Source organism: Eublepharis macularius, chromosome 12, assembly GCF_028583425.1.
Source record: "Eublepharis macularius isolate TG4126 chromosome 12, MPM_Emac_v1.0, whole genome shotgun sequence".
Classification (NCBI taxonomy): Eukaryota; Metazoa; Chordata; class Lepidosauria; order Squamata; family Eublepharidae; genus Eublepharis; species Eublepharis macularius.
In genome coordinates this window covers 49,141,398-49,160,748 of record NC_072801.1, presented here as the reverse complement: position 1 = coordinate 49,160,748, position 19,351 = coordinate 49,141,398, and the positions used below count along the sequence as shown (strand labels likewise).

Here is a 19,351-nt window from a genome sequence, read left to right as displayed (position 1 = left end):
GTTTTTTATCAAGCAAAGAAGTTAACTGAATTCAGTTGCAAGTATAGTAAGTGTGTGGGGCAGGTGTTTATGCAACATACACCCAGTAGGAGCTTGTGACGTTTGAAGTTTGTGCGGCCAATTTCTTTTGCTCATGCACAGGACACATCACTGCAACAGTTAATGACTTCCATGGACTTAGAATGGTCCACTTTTGCTAAGATTTCACTGCTAGTGAGCTTCATGGCAGAATGGGGCTTTCATCCTAGGACTCCCAGATTCTAGTCTAACATTCTAACCACTGCACCAGCTGGGCTATCGGAAGTAGTATAAATGTTTGTGGGGGGAAGGTATACATGGATGATGTTTGCGACTAGTGTGAATGAATATTTTGTAAAAGCATGAATAAGGATAGAAATGGAAAATGCACTTCAAAAGTAAAGGTCTTTTTTTTACCTGCAACCAGTGGCTGTTTCATTTAAATCCATTCATTTGTCATCACAGACTTGTCACACACTCCAGACCTTGGGCATGTCCTTCCAGTTTCTGGGACTTCAGGCTCTGTTCCTATGCATTTGCAAAACAGCAGACTGAAAAATGAGCTGTCCATATCTCACTATCATACTACTGCAAATCCCAAGCTATTTATTGCCCTATATCTGCTCTCTGTCTCTTTCCAGGATACAACTGGAGGCCTCTGCCATGTCTCCTAAGCAGTGTTTTCTTTGTGTAACTAGCCTGCTAGACCCAAAGGAAATCCTGGTGTTTACGCATGTCCCTATGGAGGTGACTGAGGGGGAGGGGGTGCACAAGAGGAATCCAGCACTCATATACTAGTTGAAATTTTCACTCCCTTATACCTTGTTCACAATTAAAGGGATTTTCCAAGTATGACTCAGATCCAGAGTCTGGAACCTCAGCTGTTCCATATTGATCTGAAGAGAGGCTTTCCACAATTTTAGATTCATAGTGATGGCATCTACAGGTACATAACTACAAAGTGAAGTCAACATACTTGTCTCATTACCCTTGCCTTTAATACATTGCAAGCAATCTGAGACGTGTGGTCAATGAGGAATTAAGTAATTTCAAAGATATTGGGAAAACCCTTGGCTTGGATCATATGGAAAATCTTTGTTGATGGGTAGAAGAGATTTCTATTCACAAAACAGGCCTTTTCCTCCCTCTCCCACTGCAGCCCAAAATGACCCCTTAAATGTGGGGCCCAGGGGACCTCCACAAAGAATATAAACCAGCATCCAGAAGTCTACAGCAAGTGGAGGGGAACTGGCAGAACATGACCCTCAGCAGAAATTTTCCTCTGGATCTAGCCCATCATATTTGTTCTACCAAACAGCAGCTTAGCTGTGGGTATCTTACATTCATACATCCATGAGAAAGAAATACTCTGGCAGCTGACTAATGCCTTAAAAAACTGTGCATTGTCTAAAGTTAGTCTTCCTGTTCTGTTTGAAAGTGACCAGTCAGTCCCATGTTCGTCCTAGTGAAGGATGGTGGGCCAACCGCATACAGCAAATGCCTGTGAGGGGAAAGTTGGAAGTCTCTATTATGGCTTCCCACAGCCATCCCCTATAGGCTGAGCAGTTGAGTGCCCTGACTTCTGATCTCATGTGTGTCATTTGTCACAGTGTTACTCGAATTGGTCTCCTTGAGAATAGGGGGAATTAGCAGCAAGGAGAAAACTAATGAGAGGGATAACAAATGAGATCCTCCACCAATTTTTACAGGATCCCCTTCCTAAGGAAACTGATGAGACGGGTGTTCTTTGAAAGCAAAGATTAGTTTTTATTAAAGGGGAAAACTCACACACAAGAGGCAAATAAATAGTTTTCACAAGCACACAGAGTCATAAGAAATTAGCCAGAGTTTGGAATAGATTGAGGGGTTCGGGAGATAGTTACCATCAGAGGAGTAGAGTACTCCATGGAGGAAGAGGGATTCTAATGTCCAGTGTCCTCAGCCAGGGCAGAAGGCTCAGAGAGAAATCTGAGGGAGCAGTGATAAGATTCAAAGTAGGTGCCCACCACACTATTCTATTTGATTGGGGCAGAGCTAAGGATCTTCTAGGGCAAATCAGGCCCTGGGGCTGGAGAGTGATTCCAGCTGTTAGTACAAAAACCTTAATGAGATGGACAAAAGGTTTGAGTACCTTGATTGCCACTGTGAGGGTGTGACAAAGGATTTAGATTGGTTGCTCTTGGTGCCTTACAAAGAAATGGCAGTTAATTAAATGTTCCTAGAGCTTGGCTGATGAATTTAGAGTTTTAATTAAATGTTCCCAGGAAGATTTTCAAACTTATTAGAGCTGATTGTTGGCCCTCGATTGTAGGACAGGATTTAATCAATGGGAAGAGGGGAGTTTGGAACGTTCAGTGTGGTGACTCATGATGACTACCGCTATTGTCAAAGCTAGCACATTCCACAACATGGGGAGGCAGGAGCCAATCATTATGCCAGTCGATTTACATTCACATTTCATTCATGACTCATTCTTTCAGGTGGGATTTGGTAACACTTTGCTCAGCTGGCTGGTTTGCTAATGTGAATTAAGGCACATTCAATTTCAAGGAACTAATGATTTTATATCATAAGCTAATATTAAAACAGCAGAGGCCAGGCTGACTGCTCACAACAAAGTAACGTTCAAGTGATCATGATTTTTTTAGGCACCAATTTAATAACTCAGGGAATCAGTGAATTTAGGGAACTAAACAACATTTTTGACAAATCAACTCAAAATTTTATTGCCCACAGACTTTGTATTGACCTGACTATATCTGGCAGCAACAAAAGTAAGGATTCCACTCTGTTTCTAGTTCAAATATCCCTGTTTTCTTTCTCCCCTTTACAAATCAAACCTATAAGAATTTTGCACACCATTTTCTGTTTTAATGCGCTGAATTTCCCCCATTATTGATTTATTTATTTAAAGTATTTGTATACCATCTTTCTATTCAAATAGGGTCCTCAAGGCAGCAAATATTAAAACATTTCAAAAAATTAAACCATTTTAAAAATTTAAAATTAAATTAAAAACATTTAAAATAGTACAAAAACAAACACACAGAGACAGATGCGTAACACAAAGAACAGGGAAGAGGGCCAATAACAGTTGTTGGGGGTGCGTCAAAGAAAACAAAATCTTCACCCACTGGTGGAAGACAATGACAGAAAGAGAGAGACAAAGAGATTGTTTCAGGTGGGAGTTGGTCTATAGTAGAAGAGCAAGATTCGGGTCCAGTAGCACCTTGAAGACTTTGTGAGCTCTGATCCTCAAAATTCATACCCTGGAAATCTAGCTGGTCTAGTATTCATTGAAAAAATAACAAGGCATTAAAGGGCGGAGGGCAGTGAATAAATTGTATTACGTAAATAGATGAATCAGATACATATTTGAATCAGATACATATTTCCAAGGGATGATCAGAACACAGTATAGATGACAAATTGCATTGATTTGTGCTTAGTTACTTGTACAGATCTCTGTTAGAGATTCAATGCTATGAGAACTCTGGTAGGTTAGCAATATGAATCCATAGAAAGAGTGGAGCACCCAAAAAAGTAATTGCCCTTAGGAAACTTTTCATAATTGGTTACTTTCTCATAACTGCATAATTTTCACAAGACAATTAGAGACAATTGAAAGTTAATGAATTCTTTAGAGATGACATCTCAATGAGGATTTTATTTGCGATGATGGAAAGGTCAGTTCCATAGGGCTTTTTAACTTACGTCATAACTTAGGTGAGCAAGAATGATAAAAGATCCATCAAACAGGCAATAGTTGAAAACTGAGATGGATAGACTGAATTTGCATTGTTATCTATTCACGAATTGTGATAACGCATATTGATCAAGGGAATAGAAGAAGAAATCATTGGTAAGTGGCTCTATTTTTAATTTTCTTGTACGTTTTGTCAAAGAAGTTTCAACCCTTACATTGTTTTACAGAAAGCCATTAATCATATACAAGCTACTGTTTTGTCCAACTGTGCTCATCCTTTCTTGGGCAAATACATTTACTGTAAAAATGAAATTGCTAATAGATTATAGTGATTTTTAATAGGGCACTAATTAGACCAGACCTGCATGACTTTGAATATATATCACTCATTAACCATTTATGTTACTTTAACCCATATGAAAGATGGTGTCATATAGTAGTCTGGGATTGAATCTCCACTCAGGTTATGGGAATATTGGATGGCCACTCTCTTTCATTCTAATCTACTTTGTGAAGCTTGTTTCTGGAAGGAAAAAAATGAGCTAATCTAATCCATGTATGAGCATCTTCAGGGATATTTACATAAGAAACAATGGAATATGAAACAATATGTTCCAATTCTGTACATGATTATCTGCATAAACACACTGACTCAAACCCACTGGGATTTAACCAGTTTAGTTGTATGGCAGCAAAAAATCTCTCTCAGCAATAGTATGAAACTGGTAATCTGAATAAGGTAGCTAAATATCTGTACAAAAATTGTTTGTAAAATAAATACATATTTCAAGATGCTGTTAAAATATCTCCATTTTCAAAAAGAAAACACCAGCAACTGTCAAATGTACTATATAGTCGCCATATGACCATGTATGCTCTCAATTGCCAGCTTTTTCACTCATGCTTTCCCAATTCCCCATCCCATATGTCCTTTGTACATGTAGATAGATCAAGATGGGTAGCTGTGTTACTCTGTCTGTAGCAGTAGAAAAGAGCAAGAATCCAGTAGCACCTATAAGACTAAGGGTCAAGCTACAAGTGACGAATTACACTTGAATGGCAAGTGGATTGAGTGGAGCGCAAGTGGAGGGCAAGTGAATGGGGAAAAATACACTTGCCCTTCAAGTGTCATTCGTCACTTGTAGCTTGGCCCTAACAAAATTAGTGATAGGGTATGAGCTTTTGTGACTCACAAATTTTGTTAGTCTTGTAGGTGCTACTGAACTCTTGCTGTTTTTGCACATGTAGGTCCTGTGATACTAAAGACAGCATTTTAGGTTGCCAAATGAGATTCCTCCTTTCTTTTTCACTAATAGTATTTATCATACTCCTTGTCATAATTTGATTTGTCTAAATCTTCATTAGCCAGATCAATGCTTCTCTGTATTCAAGAAGAGACCTGTATATGGTTCTCTTCTTGGGCCACTTAAAGACCAGCAGATGTATGGAAGTATAGGCTTTGGGGTTAAATCCCATTTGTCTCATGCATAAAATGGAATTTCAGTTAACAAAAGAAGATGCTGGCAGAGGGAAAAGAGAATACAGATCTTGATCTTTTAAATACAGATCTTGTCCATTCTGTGAAAAACTGTGAAGTTTTAAGGATAAGCTCTGGTCCCAGAACTTACTGGGGGCCAAAGTTTGTAGGCCGTACAAATGGGTGCTCAGAGTACTGGGGGGTTGGGTTGGCCTTTAGTATTGTCACAGCTAGAGATGGGCACGAACAGCAATACAAACAAAAAAAAAGCCATGAACAGCCCAGTCTGCTGTTCGAGAACAAGCTGTTCATGTGGCCCCCATTCTAAATGAACAGGTGGTCATTGCAAGCCTCGTTCGTTGCTGTTCGTCAAGCCAGACAGTCTGGCACCTGCAATCAATTCCCTTGGCAACGTAGGCAGGGATTGTCTGAACTCTGTCTGAACTCCTGGTGTTGCCCTGGAAACCCCAATCTAAGCCCAATTTAGCTTTTTTTTTTATTAACTACATTAACTAACAATACAAAGGGAAGAAAGGGAACAAGGGGAGGAAGGAAAAAAACCACAACAACTACAACATGCAACAGTTATGCTACACAAAATGTTTTCCCTTCATACTGCCATTATTCAAAAGTTAAAGCTTTATTTTATATTGATGGAGTGGTTGACCTTACTAAATGCAAATTACAATTTAAATTCAAATTAAATTTTTCTTCCCCTCCTGGGTCCCGGACACAATTCTCTCTGAGCAGCTGCAGCCGCAGTGCTCATTTCCTCCCCCCCCCCTCAGACTTCTCCTTTTCGTCTTGCTTGGTGCACTGAAATTCCGGATTTTTATCCTCAAAATCCCTTAGTTCATCTTCTGATAATAACTTGAAAGCTTGATCTTTGTGACTGAACCAGATTCCTTCCGGAAATAACCATTTGTACTTTATTCCACGTTCTCTCAGAAGAGCTGCGAACTTTTTATACTTAAAACGTCTTTTCCGAACTAGAAATGGGACGTCTTTCAATATCTTAACTTTATTACCCAAAAAGTCCAAATCCGCATTGTATGAATTATATAGGATAGTGTCCCGGATCCTCTTAGATGAGAAATCGATGATGATCTCGCGAGGCAACTGACGCTTCATTGCATATTTTGAAGTAGCCCGACGGACTTCCAAAATGGCGCTTTTTACTTCTTCTTTAGTTGCCCTCACGGGTGTCGCCAATAGTTCCGAGACCAGACCCCGTAAATCCTCATTTTCCTCCTCTTTCACATTCTGGAGGTGCAAAATTGTCTGTGTTCGTTCCACTTGTAGCCCGATCAGCTGATTCTCCACCAGTTTAAGCTCTTTATTCGTAGCCTTCACGAGTGACGCACTTTCCCGAGCAGACTTCTCTGCCCCCCCCGCTGCTTCCTTAATGGTTTTCACTTCGCTCTCAATTAAGCCCACCCTTTGATCTGTTTCATTCAGCTTGTCAACAAAGGGTTTTATAGCTTCACCAACCGCCCTCCGCACTACCTCCTCCAACGGCTCTCCCTTTAGGGCAGCCGAAACTGACTTGCCCAGGGCAGGACTTTGTTTTTTTGTTGCCATTTTAGGGGGGGGGGGGGAACCGCCAGCCGGATTCTGAAACTCAGCAAAGGGGAAGAACGAGCCTTCTTAGCTTCAGATCCCACCACTCCTTCACATACGCTTGTAGTAACAGAAGGGATTCGCTTACTTGCAGGCTCTCGCCTAATTCTGCTCTTTGCCGTTTTCCATGGCCCGGCAGCACTCGAGGCGCCGCGCACGTCCGCCGGCCTCGACAAATGGGCAATTAACCCCCCGCATTGATTCCGGGGGGCTCTTCCCGCAGCGTCCCGGACCCAGCCTCCCTCACTGGGAGTTTTGGGGGCTAATCTTCGCAGATCAGCCACCCGGACAGGGTGCTCGGGCGCTTCCTCTCGAACCCGCGAAGAGGAGCGTCCGACATGGCTGAGAAAACGAAACCGAATCCTAAGCCCAATTTAGCTTGATAGGCAGGTCTTCCTTCCAAGTGTGGAGCTCCAAATTTGTTACAAGAGAGCAAAGACCATGGGGGAGGGGGGCTCCCAGCTCTGGCTAGTCTTTACAGACAGTGAAGAGGGAGAGACAGCTACTGTTGGCATTTTGATAGAGAGACAGGGAGAGTGCATTGGAGCTTGAATTTTCTTTGTATGTGGTGGGATATGGAGCTACCTCTTCACGTTCCAGGGCTGCTGCCAGGCTCTGGGGCCAAGCTATTTTTTATTATTGGTACCTTACAGCATTATTAAAGTTGGCCTACATATTGCAGGAGCCCTTGTTGGTACCTACTGTAATATACTGAAGTCTCTTTTCACCTGTTATAAGAGCATGTTGTAGAAACATGTTCGTGAACAGGGTCACGTTCATGGTTGTTTGTGAGTCCCTGTTTGTGGATGGCAACGAACAATGAACATCATGTTCAGGGTTTTTTTTTCTGTCCATACCCATCTCTAGTCACAACTTCAGGTAAGGCAGTTTTTGCATTGGGCAGGGCTTATTTGGAGGAAAACACAGCCTGTGTTTCCCCACAGTTGGAGATGACCATAAGAGATCTTGGGGAAAGGCATGGCAGGGACAAGCCCAGCTCAGAATGCCCCCTCCTAGATGACAGGGAAAACAGAGGTTTATGTCCATGTGGAATTGGGATTCCTGCCATCCCCACTTCAGCAGGCAGGCTGAGGGGGCAAGGGGCATCAGCTAGCAGGCAGGCCAGCTGATGCTTGGATCCATGCCCTATGCTGCCTCAATAATCCTAACACTGTAACCAATAAAGTAGTGGTCTTTTGACCAGGGCCGGATCGAGGGGGGCAAGGGGGTAGTCTACCCCGGCGCTGCCAGGGAGGGGGTGCTGAGAGCAGCTCCCAGCTGCTGGAGTGCGCAGGTGGCAGCATGGGCAGCCGCACTGCCTTTCGCTTGCCCTGCAGGATAGGGGGCGGGTGGCTTGCCGCACACCCCCTGTCCTGCATGGCAGGCAAAGGGCAGCATGGCCGCCCACGCCATTCACTTGCCATGCAGGAGAGAGGACAGCCGGCCACCCCCTGTCCTGTGGGGCAGGTGCATGTGCGGGCAGCCTCGCAGCCCCCCATGCTGCCTTTCACTTGCCCCGTGGGACAGGGGGCCGCCGGCTTGCTGCGCACCCCCTGTCCTGCAGGGCAGGCAAAGGGCAGCGCGGCTGCCCATACCATTCACTTGCCCTGCAGGAGAGAGGGCAGCCGGCTGTCCCCTGTCCTGCGGGGTGGGTGCATGGCACAGGCAGCCTCACAGCCCCCCGCGCTGCCTTTTGCCTGCCCTGCAGGACAGGGGGTGCGCGGCAAGCTGGTTGCCCCCTGTCCCATGGGCCAGACGAAAGACAGTGCGGGGGGCTGCAAGGCCGCCCGCGCCATTTGCCTGCAGAGAAGCGAATGGCACAGGCGGCTTCCCAGCCCCGCACGCTGCCTCCAGCGCCCGTGTGATGACGTCACCAAAATGACGTCATCACACCGTGTTGGGAGCGCGCGCGAGAGTCCCAACAAGGGTTGCCACAGGCGCCGACACGCTAGATCCGGCCCTGCTTTTGACTCAAGCTGATGCCTTTGTGTTTGTCGCCTTCCCCCATACTTTGAGCTGCCCCACAAATAATGTAACGACTATGAGAACTCAGCTCAGTGAAGTCTTTTTAATGCAGTCAAACCTACTGATGAATTCTAATTCAACAATTTCTCACTGGAATCTAACTTTGAAGTTCCTTTGTTAAAGGAACATATCAGCAAAAGAATGTCCTAGGAGAATAAAATATCCATGCTTTGGTTTCTGTATGTTACTGGCTATATTTCAAATCTGTGTTGCTTCATTATTTTGCACAAAATCTGACAACTTTGTTCTATGCAGACTGTAGAAATGCAATGTTGACAGATGTTATAGGATAAGCAGGAAATGTTATGGGATGAGCAGGTGAACGAGAGCCTGATTGCATGGCTGAAATAGTCATGTCTAAGTACATATGAGGACATATGTGGTTGTTAGGGAACACTTTAATAGATGTTTTTTGTTGCTGCATTTATCTTCTTGGCTTTGTTTTTAAATTTCTTTTTCTTTTCACCTGTTATTTACGGTGGGTCTAAATGTTTGAGAGACCAGCGGGCTTTTAAGTATCTACAGTAAACAAATGAAATAAGAGCTGATGTCAGGACTTTTGCGGGCTCTAGCCCAGGTGTTAATATCTCTGTTTAGAAAATTCATTATTGCTGATGAGTCTTAAATTAAGGGACTGGCTGCAGCCAATAAAAGCCTACCACTCAAGACCTGTGAGAATCATCAAGATCAAAGATGGGTAGTTTATAGATGATCCATTGGTGTAGTCTCATCTAGGACCTTTCATGAGATTCACTTTCAATAGAGGAGACATGTTACTGTTTAGTGAGAGAATTAAAAAATTAAAAAATAGCATTATTAAAGTTGGCCTACATATTGCAGGAGCCCTTGTTGGTACCTATTGTAATATACTGAAGTCTTTTTTCACCTGTTATAAGAGCATGTTGTAGAAACCTACCATCTGTATGCGTTTGTGATCTTCCAAATACACATGGCCACTATGCTGTGTAAAGAGGGGCAACAAAATATATTTACCATGCAACACACATATTTACCAACAAGGACAACACACATATTTATCATTTCCAGAGTTTATCTTCATGTATACAAGGTTGTAAACTTGGTATAAATGAAGATAAACCCATAAAATTCTAGGGGTCTTGCAAACCACAGATGTATACATATAGTATGTGTTTTGCTGCCCTTGTTCACACAACATGGAAAACATACATATCAGGAAAATCTGTACATGGCTGATAGGCGCCCAGTACACACAATTGTAATACTGGCAATTCAAATTGTCCCCAAATCTGAAGTATTGGGTCAGTACAAAGTGGTGAAGCCAGTTATAATGATAAGGCAAATAGTATTTCTGATGGCTTGTAGGTCACTATTTCGGAGAATGTTGTGGTACAGAATCTCTACTATATTCATGGAATCCAGGATGGCATTCATTGGGAAATTTCCTGTGAATTGTAGCTTTCTCAGGAAATGTGTAATATCCTGAAAATAACTGGGGAATATTGGTGGAATAGGATTAGAATGCTGAGTTCATCTATCTGGACATCCTACTTGTTATTAATCATAGAATGCATGTGCCCTAGTCACATACCTATGTGATTACAGTCCCTTTCTCCAAACTAGTCCAGACGCACACTAAATTAGTTCAGTGAAAGGAAGCTGCCTTTTTTGCACCTGGTTTTGCTCAGCCTTGTGTCTTCCTTCCTTCCTTCCTTCCTTCCTTCCTTCCTTCCTTCCTTCCTTCCTTCCTTCCTTCCTTCCTTCCTTCCTTCCTTCCTTCCTTCCTTCCTTCTTTTTTAAAATAAATTTATTAACAGACTATAAACATTTACAAAAGAAGAAACATACACACGGCAAAAATACAGGATACAAATAAAAACTCTGGTATCTACTGACCATGTCACTAATCTATAACCGGCTATTCCATCTCCACCAATATGCAATCTCACTCATCATCAGTTTATAATATCAATACCTCCTCTAATTACAGGATTATAGGTATTACAGGTATTAATGTGAAGGTTACATGAATGAAAAGTCAACACAATGAAACTCCAGTAGAAGGAAGCTAATACACTGTTCATGTTCTTGGGGACAGGGGCAGAGGGGATGCAACCTCAGAGGGATTCATGGAAACCAAACTGCAGCAAAATTTCCCTCTCAGCACTGAAACAAGAACAAAAAAATTCTGCATAAAATTCCTTTTGTTTCCGGAACAAAACTTCAAATATTCCAAGGTAATATTACAATCTATTGAATATGAAATATGGAACATATGTTTATACTACTATCAATGTATGTTTATGGCCAACATGCCATCAAAGTTGCTGAAAACAGCCCATCAGCTTTAACTCTAATACTGTAAGCCTCCTTGAACCATGAGGAAAGGTCGGGGGGAATGTCTTAAATAAATAAATTTATTACAGCCTGCGATGACTTCATTAACCACTGAATGTTGATCAAGCCCCTGGTATGCAGCAATTCATACCTAAGGCACTGCAATCACTGTGGGTTTTAAAAAAGGTCAGCCATATCTTGAACTAATCTCAACAAGTCATTGTATCGAGAGATGGGAGACAATTTAAAATGTGTAGGGGCTTTTAAACCAATGGGTTCTACAACGTTCCATAGGAGTCCTGCAAACATTTTCGTAACTTTGCCTTCCTTAATCTGATCACATCTTCTGTTTTTCTTGAGAGTAGAAGTTGATAGATATTGATGAGACTAAGAACTATACAAGTGGTGGAAAGTGAGACATTGTCTCATAAAAAACATAAGGAAAGATCAGTATGCAGAAACAGTGAGGATATGAGGAATGGTAAAGCTCTCAGTATATTATATAGTCATTCTGATTTTGGATTTTCTTTCTCTAATCTCCTTGCTGTCATGTCTTTCCTCTTCCTCCTAATAAGAATCCATCTGCAGTTAGATTCTTTCTCTCCACATCCTACCATTGTATTTTCTTTGTGTCTCTGCTCCAAGTACCCATTGCTTTACTATTAACATTAAGCAGTCAGTCCTTAGATTTAAACTGCTACAGTTATCCTTTTGATCTTGTTGATCATATGTTGATCTTGCCCTATGGATTCCATCAAAAGAGAATTAAGGATTAGTTTTCTATTGAGTCCCAGCAGAAAGCAAAACAGCACTCAAAGTGTGGTTTGGAGCACCACCTAGTGACTTTCCCTGCTCTTACCCCATGTTATGATGACTTCTGGTGGAAGTGGAGAAATTCCTGCATGATTATCTCACCATGTTAAAATTGGAGATGGAAAACTTGCCACTGGGGTGATATTTTCATCAGTATCCAAGTTATGAGAGGAGCACAGATCAGCTCTAAATTCCCTCTGCCCATTCATTTTGTTCCTGTGTTTTCAATTCTCTCCTCCATTCAGGCTTATTTGACTTGGAAGATCTCTATTTTATCCATCAGGTCATCTCCCATTCTTCCTCCAAAAAGTTCTGCAAGGAATGTTCTGGTTCAGCAGCATATCATTTACTCTTTGCTCTTCCTTTTTTAAAGATTTTAATTAATTTTATTAACAAACTATAAACATACATGAAGGACCAACATACATAATCAAAACTCAAAAGAGAATACAGGATATAGATAAAAACACTCATATCCACCAATCCTATCACTAATCCAAAACCTCCTGTCTCATCTCCATCAATATACAAAATCACACATCACTGGCTCAAACTATCAATACCTCCTCCAGTTACAAAATTGCTAGTTCCATGACCATAAAAGAGCTATACTGCAAATATCTCTATTTTTCTGATACACAGTTAATTTCACTAAGGTATAGAGCTCCTTTATTTTCAATAACCAATCTTGTAATTTAGGATTATTCTTTTGTTTCCCTTGTCTGGCAAAAACCATTCTGGCAGCTGTAATCATATGTAGGGCAATTATTTGCTGATCTTTAGGTAAATTAGGTAGATAGTTCAGCAGTAATCTCTGGTTTCTGAGAGATATGTATTTCCAATCCAATTGATATAATTTCCCCTAGTTGCCGCCCAAAACCGGATGCTCAAATTTCCATGCTGAGTCATCTATTCTTGGTATTCTGTGCTCTTTCCACTATCAGGCACCCCTCATTTATAACATTATTTTATTAAGCCTCCCCACCCCTTTATTCTATCCATCTCATCCTGCCAGGTCTTTGGAAGAAGATCAAAAGGTTTTTTTTCATTGTGTAAGAGTCTGTCCATATGCAGAGTCCATCCATAAAATAGGAAAAAGTACTTTTTGAAAGATAAAGGTGAACTCCAGTTTCAAAGGGGTCTATACAACTTTTTTTTTTGGTCAAATCCACATTCACCCATTACCCGCATGTTTATCGGATATCTTCCGTTTGCCTCCAATCCGTGATTTTTTCCTCTTTGTTCACATTCCTGCTTCCAATCCGTCTTTCTCGCGCGTCCCTCCGGTCACACGGCCGCTCAAAAACCGCTTTTTTGGGCGGGACCTTTTTTTCCCGCCCATTTTTTAAAATTTTTTTGAGCGCACTTTTCCGTTATTTCGATCTTGCTTTATAAAGAAACATCATTGAAGATAATGATGCCTCTCTTTCCCCCACTGACAGCACTGATGGCTCTCTCCTGTTTCTTTTTTGGAAATCTGGAAGCATGTGGGAAGCTTTCGTGGGCATTTCCTATGCAGGACAGTTAAGTGCCTGAATTTTACTGAAGTTTCACTTCCTTGGAGTGTTATTATTTCAATATTTTGTAATTTCGATATTACAGTAATATAAAATAAAAAAAATAAAAAACAGTTTAAAAGGAAGTTTCGCGAGTCCGTTCTGAGGATGGATTCACCCCAAAATGATTTTTCAAAATACCAGATTTGATTCAGAAACAGCATAATCAATAAATCCAATGCTATGAAGTCAAAAACAGTCTTTTGCAGACTACGGAGCACTTGCAAGTTGAATCAGCCAATAGGAACTCTCGGAATGGCCGGAGAGACAGGAAGGGGGTGGTTTTTACAAAAAACACGTAAATTGCGCATTGGCCCGTTCACGGCCACCGTGAAACTCCCGTTGAAAACCTGTGACCACATATTCGGGAGAAATGCGAATGAAATGCGTCTGTTTAATGAGATAATGTGACCGGCACTTGGGATTGCGTGCGGAATGCGGGGAACATGCGACTTAGAATGAGTAATGTGGATTTGACCTTTGTTTGAAAAGTTGGAAACACAACAATTAGTAAGTTGGTCAAGCAACACTCCTGTGAGGATCCAGAATAACCATAAAGGTAAATTTGGTTTTATTAGGGTCTCTCTCAAGGTGCAGGTTTTTAAAGAGTTGGTTCTGGGTTTCCCAAACCCAACTCGGGCTCCTACAGCCACACAGCAGCTATGGGGAATGACTCTTAAAAAGAAAGCCATTTCTCTGTGTTAAAATAGCATGAGGGAAGCCCCCCCCCCCCGCCCGGCCGTTTTTATTGCTCCATATGCACAGAATACTTTGTATGGAGAAGCAAAAATAAAGACACCCCTATTTACTTTTTTGGAAAATGGTTTGGGAGGGAGGGAAAAATGAACTGCCGTCTAGGATTGATTTGATGATTGAACTATTTATTTATGGTTTTAATGTAAAAAAAATAATGTTTTGTGTCTCCTTTAATTTTTAACAGCCGTTCCCCACAGCTACTGTGTGGCTGTGGAAAACCCAAGTTGGGTCTGGGGGACCTGGACCAAACTCCTTAAAAACTTGCATGCTTAGGGAGACCCTTAGTTAAATGGCTCATCTGCTTTATCCAACTGTGCACTTAACTTTTCAAAGCAGGTTACAGCTAGAGAGTTGGCAACCTACATTTCTTTGGACAACTCCTTCAACTCTCCAAACCTAAATGGCACTATTGTCAACTATGTTTATTTTGGCCTGCATATTAACTGCTAATTAAGTCTTATCTCCTTCCCCCAACATGCTTCTAAAACAGCTAAAGATTTGTTTGATGCTGCTTGGTAGGAAGGGCGCCTCCTCCATAACATTTCCCACTACTCCAGAGAATGACGGGCAGTTTTAGAAATAGACCCAGTGCCCCACTAGGAGGAACATGGGACTAACTGGTCACCTCCAAAGGGATAGGCGTGAACACCAGGATTTCCTTTGGGTTGAGCAGGCTAGTTACACAAAGCAAACACTGCTTAGGAGAAGCAGCAGAGGCCTCCAGTTGTATCCTGGAAAGAGACAGAGAGTAGATGAAGGGTTGTAAATAGAGATGGACACGATCCGCATTACGATAAAAAAAATCCACGATAATGGCAATCGCATGATCGTGACCCGACGGATCGTCATCGGCCAAAGCAAACAATCCAGCAATCGGGAGAGGCCTGGATTGGAGCGTTCGGGCTCGGATCAGGGATCCAGACACTCAGGCGCCAGCAATCTGTTCCCCTGGCAACAGAGCCAGGGGAATGCCTGAGCCTTGTCTGTCCTTTTTCTGTCACCCTGGAAACCCGAATGGAAGCCCAGCTTTCCTTGATCAGCAGGGCTTCCTTCCAACCACGGAGCAGCAAAGCCGTCACAAGTTGGGAGAAGACACCCAGGGGAGGGAGGGGGAAGGGGGTGTTCTGTAGCCACGGGCACTCCAATCTCATCCCTGCAAACCCTGATAGGCAGCTCTGACGGCCAAACACAGCAGTGGAGTGGGACAGAGCTCTTGCTTGCCACTTGCTAGCCTTTGGGGAGAGAGACTGAGAGTACAGTTGAGCTTGGCATGACCCACCATTCCTGTATCGCTAGGAACAGCGGGGCGCCCCTCCGCTGCGTTTTCCATGATCCATGATCCACAGCTCAGGAATGGGAGATGATCGGCATGGATCGTTAATTCGGGATCATCGTCCATGCCAATCCACAATCCGCTGGATAGTTAAAATATTTTGGATCATGCCTATCCCTAGTTGTAAATAGCTTGGAAACAGCAGTAGTATGATAGTAAGTGAGAGAAAGACAACTAATCATCTTTCAGTCTGCTGTTTTGCAATTGCATAGGAACAGACCATGAGGTCCCAAAAACTGAAAGGACGTGTCCAAGTTCTGGAATATGCAAGAAGTCTGTGCTGACACATGAATTGATCTAAAGGAGACAGCCACTGGTTGCAGGTAAAGAAAGACCTATGCTTCTGAAGTGCATTTTGGTGTCCATCTTTATTCATGCTACCAACAAACCTCATCCATGTACACCTCCTCCCCAAACATCCAACCAGCCCCTCCCAGCCTTTATTTATTAGATCTCAGTCACCCTGCCCCATGGATCTTAAGGATGTTAGAGAAAGAATGCAAGGTCATCTGTCTTAATACGTTTTTATTGCTACAATTATATTACTACCAGAGTCTTAATTGTTTTTATTATATGAATTTACAAATTGTTCATCTCCTCTGAGTCCGGGTGAGGGGAGAGCGGACTACAAATTAAACAAAAAAATAAAAATAATGAAAACACACATTTATGTTACTTCCAAAAGCCCACCTGGTACAGTGGTTAAAGTGTAAGATTAGAATCTGGGAGTACTGCGATGAAAACCCCATTCTGTCATGAAGGTGACTGCCAGTGAAATTTTAGCAAAAATGCCCCATTCTAAGTTCATGGAAGTCAATAACTTGCAGTGATGAGTCCCATGCATGAGCAAAAGAAATTGGCCGCACAAACTTCAAACGTCACAAGCTCCTACTGGGTGTATGTTGCATAAACACCTGCCCCACACACTTACTATACTTGCAACTGAATTCAGTTAAATTCTTTACTTGATAAAAAACCCTACACACATCCATCTCATCCACCCAATTATATTTTACAGTCTGAGTAACTTGATGAATAGAGCAAGAATGCATCAACGAAATCTAACAGCCATTATAGAATTCATCCTCCTTGGATTTGGGGATCTTCCTCAGCTGCAGATCTTTTTCTTTTTGGTGTTTCTGGTGATCTACCTTGTGACTGTGACTGGAAACCTTTTTATAATGATACTGGTTGGGGCTGATCATCATCTTCACACTCCTATGTATTTCTTCCTGGGGAACTTGTCCTTCCTGGAGACTTGCTACACCACAAACATTCTTCCCAGGATGGTGGTCAGTTTCATAACTATGGACAAAACAATTTCAGTGAGTGGATGTATTACACAGTTTTTTTTCTTGTGCTCATTGGCCACTACAGAAGCATGTCTCCTAGTAGCAATGTCCTATGACAGGTATTTGGCAATCAGCAAACCTCTGCACTATCATGAACATGAAATTTTGCTTCCAGCTAGTGACTGGAGCGTGGATCAGTGCTTTTCTGGCTACTTGGGTACTGGCTTTCCAAATGTCCAAGTTGCACTTCTGTGGCCCCAATGAGATTGATCATTTCTTCTGTGACTTTACCCCAGTATCAAAACTCTCCTGCAGTGCCACAACCCCAATAGAAATGTCTGCCTTTGTCTTTGCCTTTATATTTGCAGCCACACCATTTTTCCTGACAGTGATGTCCTATATTTGCATCATCACCACCATCTTGAAGATACCATCCACTGTTGGGAGGCAAAAGGCCTTTTCCACTTGCTCCTCGCATCTCATTGTGGTCTGCATTTTTTTTGGAACAATAATGATTGTCTACATGTTGCCAAATACCCCAACTCTGAGGGACTTAAATAAAGTCTTCTCTGTGTTCTATACAGTCGTGACACCCTTGGTCAACCCTCTGATCTACAGCTTGAGAAACAAAGAAGTACACAAAGCTTTCAGGAGAGTTTGCAGTAAATTGACAAATGCTGCAAGGATTCAACAGAAACCTTCTCTTTCCTTTCAGTTTATCCAGCAGTCAAAGACCTAAAGTATCATTGATGAACTCAGATACGAGACCCGTCCTTTGTGAAATTTAGAAAGCAGCTTTATCTTAACAGTTGTGGCAGAGCTATTTTTTGTTGACCATGAATTAGGCAAGGATGCCTTTCTGATGTGCTGTGGACTGATGTGCATTGGGTGAACAATAAAGGTTTGATGCATTGGTTGAGAATTTTCATAACTAAGTGGATACTGACAATTCATATATCCAAAATATACTTATTTTAATTCATGGGAGGATGTTAATTTTTACCATGTTATAACAGTGCAATAGTATGCAGTCTCATCCTTCTAAGCCCATTGACTTCAATGGACTTAGAAGTGTGTAACTCTGCTCCAAAATTGTACTGTGAGGATCAGTGTTTCCAAAGTTTAAAAAGGTAGGTTGGCCATCTGTGTTGTCTGTCAAAAAGCCTTTGCCGGAGACCATGAGACCTGCAAGGGCATAAGCAATGTGGGATAGGGATGGGGGTGTCTGCTGGATCCAACCCATTGTGTTTCTCCCTCAATCAATGCAACCTATTCCTGTTGGCCCCTGAGTGCATCTTTGATACTGATTCTTTATATTCCTGGCAGGAGAAAGCATGTGCAGCCATTTTTCACCACAAGTGTGTATATGTGTGTATATAGGCTTCAGAGAGGGAGGGGAATTGTGAAATGATGACTGACAGTTGCTTAAGATCTAGGCTGAGCATTTCTTTCCTTCCTTTTGCATGTACTGAAAGCCTGGGAATGGACAGAGGGATGAGTCTTTTGGTGCAAGTTTACCCTTGACTTTCTTAACCCATAGATTTCAGCCTGTGGCCATAATGGATCCCAGTGGATCCCAGACAAAACCAGGGGGCCCAGGGTTCATTTGTTCTTTCTTTCTCCCTCCCTCCCTCCCTTCCTTCCTGGGTGTGTTAGGATCCCACCAGCGTTTCTGGTGGAGAAAAATGGAGGGTCCCCTTTGGGCATTCAAAAATGCTATTCTGGACATTATGGGATTTACATGGCCCAGATCCATGTGAGATGAAGTCTGTAGTATAGAAGGAGACTAGGCAGAAGTTAGTGGAAAAGTTGGCTAGGTCCAATGCATTTTTTGTTTGTTTAATTTGTTTAAATCAGGGTTCCCGTTGGGTCTCTACTGAGGAGGCAAGTGGGATAACAAATGCCCTAAAAAGATTTCTGTGCCGTCATGGAGAACGAGGCTTAGGTCTTGGTGTCAAAAGAAATCAAGCTGGGCAGGAGGGAAGCAGTCTGGACCCTGTCCTCATATGATGAACAGATAAACCTTTGCCCCATAATCTTATGGAGCTGAGGGGAAGAGGCTCATGGCTCTTAAGGATTCAGTCATTACAAATATAGAAATGTTTCTTGACTGCTTGGTAAATGTCTGCAGTGTGTGAAGACAAATACTGTCCAAATGGCCTGGTCAGAAAGTAGTAGAGAAATTTAGCTTGCAAGGTAATCATTTTGGAAAGACAAGGAAGCCTTAAATGGCAGCCTTGCCCAAGCAAAGAGGAACAAATGATCTGACAAACCAGGTAAGCCTTTAAGGAGAATGCTGATATACCATCATGTCAAATAACAAGCTTTTCTTCAAATATAGCAACAGAAGAAAACTGGTTAGATAGGCAGTTGGCCTAGTGTATTGGCTCTGTAAGGAACTCTAGTATGAAATAGTTGATCTCTCAGGCAACTGCTCAT

At 42.2% G+C, this 19,351-nt stretch overlaps 1 pseudogene; it reads left to right on the top strand.

Moving 5' to 3' along the window:
* The window catches only part of LOC129339124 (olfactory receptor 11A1-like), a 45,801-nt pseudogene extending 28,150 nt beyond the window's left edge, over window positions 1-17,651 (top strand).
* The last annotated feature ends 1,700 nt before the right edge of the window (window positions 17,652-19,351 follow it).